Source organism: Petaurus breviceps, unplaced genomic scaffold, assembly GCF_028583685.1.
Source record: "Petaurus breviceps papuanus isolate PSGF00001 unplaced genomic scaffold, PetGlider_PUasm1.0 90594, whole genome shotgun sequence".
NCBI lineage: Eukaryota > Metazoa > Chordata > Mammalia > Diprotodontia > Petauridae > Petaurus > Petaurus breviceps.
In genome coordinates, this window is record NW_027187281.1 from 4,805,994 (window position 1) to 4,814,111 (window position 8,118).

The following is an 8,118-nucleotide window of genomic DNA, read 5'->3' on the forward strand; positions in this document are numbered from 1 at the left end:
CCTTCCTTCCTTCCTTCCTTCCTTCCTTCCTTCCTTCCTTCCTTCCTACCTACTTTCTTTCTTTTCTTGTACAAAATGATCAATATGGAAATATTTTACATGATTGCACATGCATAACCTGTATAACATTCCTTACAGTCTCAGGGAGGGGGGAAAGGGAAGAAGGGAAAGAGGGATAAAATTTGGGACTCAAAACTCAAAAACAATGTTAAGATGATTTTAGCATGTAATTGGCAAAAAATAAATATTATTTGAAAAAAGACAAAGAGGTTTGGGGGGAATGGTAGAGAAAGTGGGCAGCTAGGTGGCATAATGAATAGGTGGTGTTCATGGCCTAGAAGACCTGAGTTCAAATCTGACTTCAGACATTTACTAACTGTATGACCCTGGGCAAGTCACTTAATTATGTTTGCCTCAGTTTCCTCATATGTAAGATGAGCTGGAGAAGGAAATAGCAAACTGCTCCAGTATCTTTGTCAAGAAAACCCCAAATGGGGTGGCTAGGTGGCACAGTGAGTAGAGCACCAGCCCTGGAGTCAGGAGGACCTGAGTTCAAATCCGCCCTCAGACACAACACAAAAACTAGCCATGTGACCTTGGGCAAGTCACTTAACCCCAATTGCCCTCCAAAAAGAAAAAAAAGGAAACCACAAATGATGTCATAAAGAGTCAGATATGACTGAACAACAACAAAACAACAAGAGGAAGACTGGAGTGTAGCCTGGAGAGGAATAATTTGCTGAGGGTCACCCTGTTAATAAGCATCTCAGGCCATATTTGAATTCATATCTTCCTGAATATATCTCCAGTACTCCATTCACTCTATCACCTGGCTTCCTCGAAGTTATTTCACCCCTCTGGGATTCATTGTTTTTTTTTTTTTTTCTGTAAAATGAAGGTTGGCCTTGATGATCTTTCGAGTCCCTTCTAGCTCTAAATCTGTGATCAGTTACTTTCTGAAATTCTACCATTGACCTTTTTTCTCTCTGTTTTTTTCTGGATAGTGACTGGAACAATGCTCTCCCAGTGTTGTTCCTTCTTTGTTCAAGTTGGGAGAGGAGTGGAAGAAAGAACGAAGACACACAATTAGAGGTCTGATTTCTCCCACTCTTCTTCTTTTCTGTTTGGTTTTCTCTTTGTCTTTCTGGTCTTCCTGTCTCCTTCCCTTGGACTTGGGAGGTTCATATGGCCTTGTGTCTAGGCATACATCCTTACTGGACCAAGGGAAGGTACTGATCTATTAACAACTGTGTATGATGTTTACTCGAGAGATAGCTGACTTTGAAGGCAGGAATACCTTGGTCCCAATACTGCTTCTGATATATACTAGCTGTGTGTGACCTTGGGAAAGTCACTTAACTTGATTACTTCAATTGCCTTCTAACTGTCTCCTTGTGTCAAGTTAACCCCCACTCCAATCCATCTTCCATTTAACTGCTGAAGTGATTTTCCTAAAACAAGGTGTTACCATGTCACCTACCAGCCCCCACTCTCCCCTTGCTCTATATAAATGCCATTGGCTCCCCATTATCTCCAGGATCAAATATAAACTATTTTGATAAAATATAAAGAGAGGACCTCTTTGGTATTTAAAGCTCTTCATAACTTAGCCCCTTAGGCCTGGAATCAGGAAGACTTGAATTCAAATCCAGCTTTAGACACTTACTAGTTATGTGACCCTGGGCAAGTTGCTTAACTTCTATTTGCCTTAATCCATTGGAGAAGGAAATGATAAACCACTCCATTATCTTTGCAAAGAAAACCCTATAGACTCTATGGTCTATGGGGTCACAAAGGGTTGGATGTGATTGAACAACAATAACAACAACAACAAACTGTACCATCCAGCTTAACCAGCCTCTTTGAGGTCCCTCAGTCTCCCACCTCCAGGCCTTTGCACTGGCTGTGTCTTATGCCTAGAATGTTCTGCCCCCCTGAATCTACCTCCTAGGTTTGCGTCATTCTTCAAACTCAGCTCAAATCCTAGTTTTCCACAAGAGGTCTTTGCCAATTACTCCTGCTTTTAGTACCTTCTCTTTGATATTACTTTCCATTTATGCCATGATTTATATGTTGTCTCCCCCATTAGAATGTGAGCTCCTAGAGGTAAGGCAGAGTGTTCTTCCCACTCTGTCTATCCCTGGACTCAGCACAAAGTCTGGTGCAAAAGCAAAGTAGGTTCTTAAAGGCTTGTTGTTTTATTGATTGACTAGGATGTCATTTGTCCAAGGTCACACAAATAGTAGTAGCAACACAGGATTGTAATGCAGGTCTTCTCATTTTAAATTCAGTTTTCTTTCTTTCTACCCTACCATGTTTCTTCTCCTATAATTTAAAAATGTAATGAATATATTTGTTTATAGTTTTCAACATTCACTTCCATAAGATTTTGAGTTTTGAATTTTCTCCTTGACCCCCACTCCCCAAGATGGCATGTAATCTGATATGGACTCTACTTATACGTTCATATTAAATATATTTTCACATTAGTCATGACGTAAAGAAGAATTAGAACTAATGGGAAGGACCACAAGAAAGAAGAAACGAAACAAAACAATGAAAGAAAAGGAGAGCAAATAGTATGCTTCCATCTGCATTCAGATTCCAAAGTTCTTTCTCTGGATGTGGACAGCATTTTCCATCATGGATCTTTTGGAGTTGTCTTAGATCCTTGTATTACTGAGAAGAGCTGGGTCTATCAAGGTCAGTTATCATACAATGTGACTGTTACTATGTACATTGTTCTCCTGGTTCTGCTCATTTCACTAAGCATCAGTTCATATAAGTCTTTCCAGGTTTTTCCGAAGTCTGCCTGCTCATCATTTCTTATAGTACAATAGTATTCCATTGCATTCATGTACCACAACTTGCTTAGCCATTGCCTAATTGATGGACATCCCCTCGATTTCCAATTCTTTGTCACCACAGAAAAAATGATTATAAATATTTTTGCATATGTGGGTCCCTTTCCCATTTTTATGATCTCTTTCAAATACAGACCTAGAAGTGGTATTGCTATGTCAAAGGGTATGCACAATTTTATTTATGGTATCTTTTAGCAGGATGTAGTTTCCTTCCTTATCTCTTTTAATTAGGTCTATTTTTGCTTTTGCTTTGTCTGAAATCAGGATTGCTACCTCTGCTTTTTTTTTTACTTCAACTGAAGCATAATATATTCTGCTCCAGCCTTTTACCTTTACCCCTTATGTATCCCTCTGCTTCAAATGTGTTTCTTATAAATGACATACTGTAGGATTATGGTTCTTAATCTACTCTGCTATCCAGTTCTGTTTTATGGGAGAGTTCATCCCATTCACATTCAGCGTATTATGATTACTCTCTGTGTCTTTTTTCCCATCCTATCCCCCCACACTGTTAATGCTTTTCTCTCTCCTTTCTCTTTTGTCCCTCCTCACCAGAGTTTTGCTTTTAACCACTGTTCCCTCATTCTTCCCTCCTTTTTATTAGCCCCCTCCCTTTTCTTCACCTTTTCCCTAAGCATTTCTTCCCTCTCTACTTCCTACCTTTTCTTTCCCCTTTCTCTTCCTCCTTTCTATGGGGTAAGTTAGATCTCTATACCTAACTGATTATTTTATTTCCTCTTTGAGTAAAATCTGATGAGAGTAAGGTTCAAATATCTCCCTCCCTTGTTTTCCTCTACTGTAATAGTTTTTGTGCCTTTTCAGGTGATGTAATTTGTCGTTGTCTGCCTCTTCCTTTCCTTTTCTCGCAGTACAATCTCTTTCCACCACTTAATTAGATTTTTTTATCATCACATCAAAGTCAGTTTATACCTACACTCCCTGTCTATGTATACTCCTTTTAAATGGCATAATAGCAATATAGTTCTCAAGAGTTGCAAATGTCATTTGTCTTGTAGGGATATAAACAGTTTGCCCCTATTAATAACGTGTTTTTTCTTTCTTTCCAGTTTACCTATTTATTCCTCTCTTGAATCTTGTATTTGAAGATCAATTTTCTGTTGAGCTCTAGTCTTTTATCAGGAAGGTTTGGAAATCCCCTATTTCGTTGAATATGCATCTCTTCCCCTGAAAGATTATACTCACTTTTGTTGCTTTGTTGATCCTTGGTTGTAATCCTAGCTCTTTTGCCTTAGGGAATATTGTATTCCATGCCATCTGATCTTTTAATGTAGAAGCTGCAAGGTCCTGCATAATCCTGACTGTGCTTCCATGATATTAAATTGTTTCTTTTGGGCTATTTGAAGTATTTCCTCTTTGACTTGGCATTTTTGGAATTGGGCTACAGTATTTCTTGACATTTTCAATTTGGGATCTCTTCAAGGAGGTGATTGGTGGATTCTTTTGATGACTATTTTACCTTCTGGTTCTAGGACCTCAGGGTAGTCTTCCTTGTGATGATTTCCTGAAACATTCTGTCCAGGCTCTTATTTTCAACATGTTTTCAGGTAGACCAATAATTTTTAAATTCTCTCTCCTGGATCTATTTTTTCAGGTCAATTGTTTTAACAATGAGGTATTTTGTTTTCTTCTATTTTTTCATTCTTTTGTTTCTGTTTCACTGATTTTTTGATATTTCATAGAATCACTATCTTCTACTTGCACAATTTTAATTTTTAACAAATTATTTTCTTCTATTAGATTTTGTACATTCTTTTCCATTTGGCCCATTTTACTTTTTAGGGATTTGTTTTCTATAGTAAATTTTTGTCCTGCCTTTTCCAAACTATTGACTCTCTTTTTCATACCTCTCATTTCTTTCCCCATTTTTTCTTCTACCTCTCTTATTTGACTTTTAAAATCCTTCTTGAGCTTTCCCAAGAAGTTTTTTGGGTTTTAAGACCAGTTTATATTCCTCTTTGAGGTTTTGGATGTGGGCTATTGACGATGTTGTTCTCTTCTGAATTTATGCTCTGACCTTTTCTTTCCCCATAATAAGAATCTATGGTTATTGTCCATTTCTGCTTTTTGCTCACGGTGTTTGCCTAATTCCTGGCTTTTAGAGTTGAGATCTCAGGCTGGAGCACTGGGGAAAGTGACTAAAGCTTTTAGTGCTAGGAGCTCAAGACTTGGTCACTGGCTTTGTGTGCTGAGGCCTCAGGTGCTAGCAGCTGGAGTCTGTAGGGGTCTGGCAGCTTACCTGGTGCTTAGCATTGGTCAGTAACAATGTAGTTACCAGGGTGGGGGTAGGGAGTGAAGCCCCTGGGGGATGTCTGCTCACCTGGGCCTTGCACTCAAGTATTTGGCTGCTGGAGGATGTCTGCCAGCCTGGAGCTGTGCCTCCCGGAGTTGTGCTTCTTGGAGTAGTGCTGAAGCACTGGAAGATTTGGCTTCTGGAGAACTCCAGCACTTGTGGTGGTTTTCTGAGCTAGTGTCTGCTGGTTTCCCTGCTTGTGCTGAAACACTGGGGTGGTGCGGGTGTTGATACTTGGCCTGTTCCACCACTCTGGGGCCTTAGGATCTCCCCCTGGTTTGCTGAGGTGGAGCTTGCCATTGGCTTGCTGGGATGTCTCCCATCCTATACCGCTCCCCCTCCCCCAGAACCTTTTCTGTTAATCCCCCAAGTTTCCTTGGCTACAAGACTGCTGCAACCCTTTGTTTTGCTGGCTCAGCTCTTCCAGGGTTTTTCCTCAGGTGACATTTTCTAGGCTTTCAGAGGTCAATAAGGGAGAGTGAGAGAGACTTCTTACTCTGCCATTGTGGCTCCAGGAAGTGTAACTCCCTTGTAATTTTTGTTGATGAAATTATGAAGACCAGAATGGGCAGAAAGAAAATGATTAATGAAAATATTGATGTACAAGACAGATGATAAGATAATAAGAAATCACCTAACTTCTTTACATGATTCAGCTCTTTATTGTTTTACCCCAAGTATTGGATTAGTTCCTAAATATTGTCATTTTTTACCTTTGCAGTATTTCTTGAATTTCTCACTTTTTCTCCACTCATATTGCTACCACTCTAAATCTGACTTACATTAACTCTCATCTGGACTATTGCAATAGTTTCCTAAGTGTCATTCCTGCCTTAAGTATTTCCTCTCCAATTCATACTACCCACAGTTGCCAAAGTGATCTATCTTCTTGAATGACAGATCTTATCAGATCACTTCCCTACTTAGGAAAACCCACTGGCTTCCTATTGTCTTGAAGATAAATTATTATTTAATCCCCATCTCATTTAAAAAATCTCCATTTGTTTTTATTTTGTTTGTATGTACATGCACAGTGCATGTATTAGTGTATCAATACATATATGGAACTTTAAGATAAAAAAATATATTGGGGGGATCCATGCTCAACCTTTTTTTTTTTGCTGATAAGGATGAGCAACCAAAAAAAATTGAACAGACTGGCATAGTGGATGGAAAGGTGACCTTGGAACAAAGGATAACTGGGTTCAATTCCTGCCCCTGACACATACTGACTATGAACTTGGGCAAGTCAAATAATTTAGCTTTTCAGTGACCCAGGAAACTTTGAGTTGGAGAGCAGGTGCTGAACTACATTTATCAGGTAGAATTTCTCACTAGGAGTCTCCTAGGATGAAAGTACATGCTCAGATGAAAAAAAAAAGCTAGAATGTATCAAACTAATGCAGCTTTGAAGCACTGGGAAAAAAATCAGTAGAAGCCAGCGTCAAATTAAGTAAACAAGCATTTATAAAGTTCCTAGTGTGTTTGACACTGTGCTAAGTGCTAGGGATACAAAGAAAGGAAAAAGACAGTCACTGCTTTCAAGGGGCTGACAGTCTAATGGGGGAGACAACATATAAACAACTCGTACAAACAAGCTATACACCCAATAAATTGCAGATAATCTCAGAGGGAGAGTATTAGCATTAAGGGGGATCAGGAAAGGCTTCCTGTGAAAGGTGAGACTTTAGCTAAAGCATAAAAGAAATCAAGAAATCCAGAAGGTAGAGATGAGAAAGGAAGAAATTCTAGATGTGAGATAAAGTTCATGAAAATGCTCAGTCTGTAAATGGAGAGTCTTGAGCAAGGGTTAGCAAGGAGGCAAGTGTTAATGGATCACAGAGTACATGGACTAGGGTGAGGGGGAGAGTAAGATGGCAGAAAATAAGAAATGTAGGAAAGGGTCATGTTATGGAGGTTTTTAAAAGCCAAACAAATGATTTTATATTTGATCCTGAAGGTAATAGGGAATCGCTGGAGTTTATTGAATAAGAAACTGACATAGCTGAGTGGAAGATGGACTGGAAGGAGGAGAGACTTGAGACAAGAAGACCAATCAAAAAGCTATTGCAATAGTCCAAGTGTAAGGTGATGAGGACCTGGATGACAGTGGCAGCTGTATCAGAGGACAGAAGTTGGCATATAGAATAGATGTCATAAATGCAGAATCAACAAGGATTGGCAATAGATGTAATATGGGGGGGAGGTGGGAGAGAGAAAGAGGAAGTGAGTATGACATTTATGTTGCTAGCCTGGGTGACTTGGAAGATGGTGGTACCTTTGACTGTAAGAAGTTAGAGAGAAGGGAGAATTTTGGGGAAAAGATAAGGAGTTCAGTTACAGATATGTTGAGTTTAAGGTGTCTACTGGACATACAGTTTGAGATACATAAAAGGCAGTCATTAGTAACACTGGAGGGAGCAATCTCCACTTAATGATGACATTGGAAGTCAGATTGAAAAGAACTGATGATAAAAGAAATTGAGGTACTGATTCTTAAGGAGTTAAGCCACAGAAGAAAGGGTGGAGTTATATGGGATAGCAGCTTGCAGGGATGGGTGGAACAAGTGAGGACTTTTTGAGGATGAGGGAGGCATGAGTGTGTTTGTAGGCAGTAGAAAAGGAATTAGTAGATGAGAACGGGTTGAAGATATAGGAAAGAATGAGGATGATAAAGGGGGAAATCATGTGGAGATGAAATGATGGACTGAGATCACTGATGCATATGGAAGGGTTTGTCTTTGCAAGGATAAGTGCCACCTTTTCATCTGAGAAAAATGAAAATATATTATGGTTGAAGGTCTTTCTGTAATATGAAATGAGAAGAGGGAATTATCACCAATGATTCTTGTTTTTTTTCAGTGAAATACGAGATAAAGTTTTTATCTGAGATAGGGAGAGAGAGAGAGAGAGAGAGAGAGAGAGAGAGAGAGAGAGAGAGAG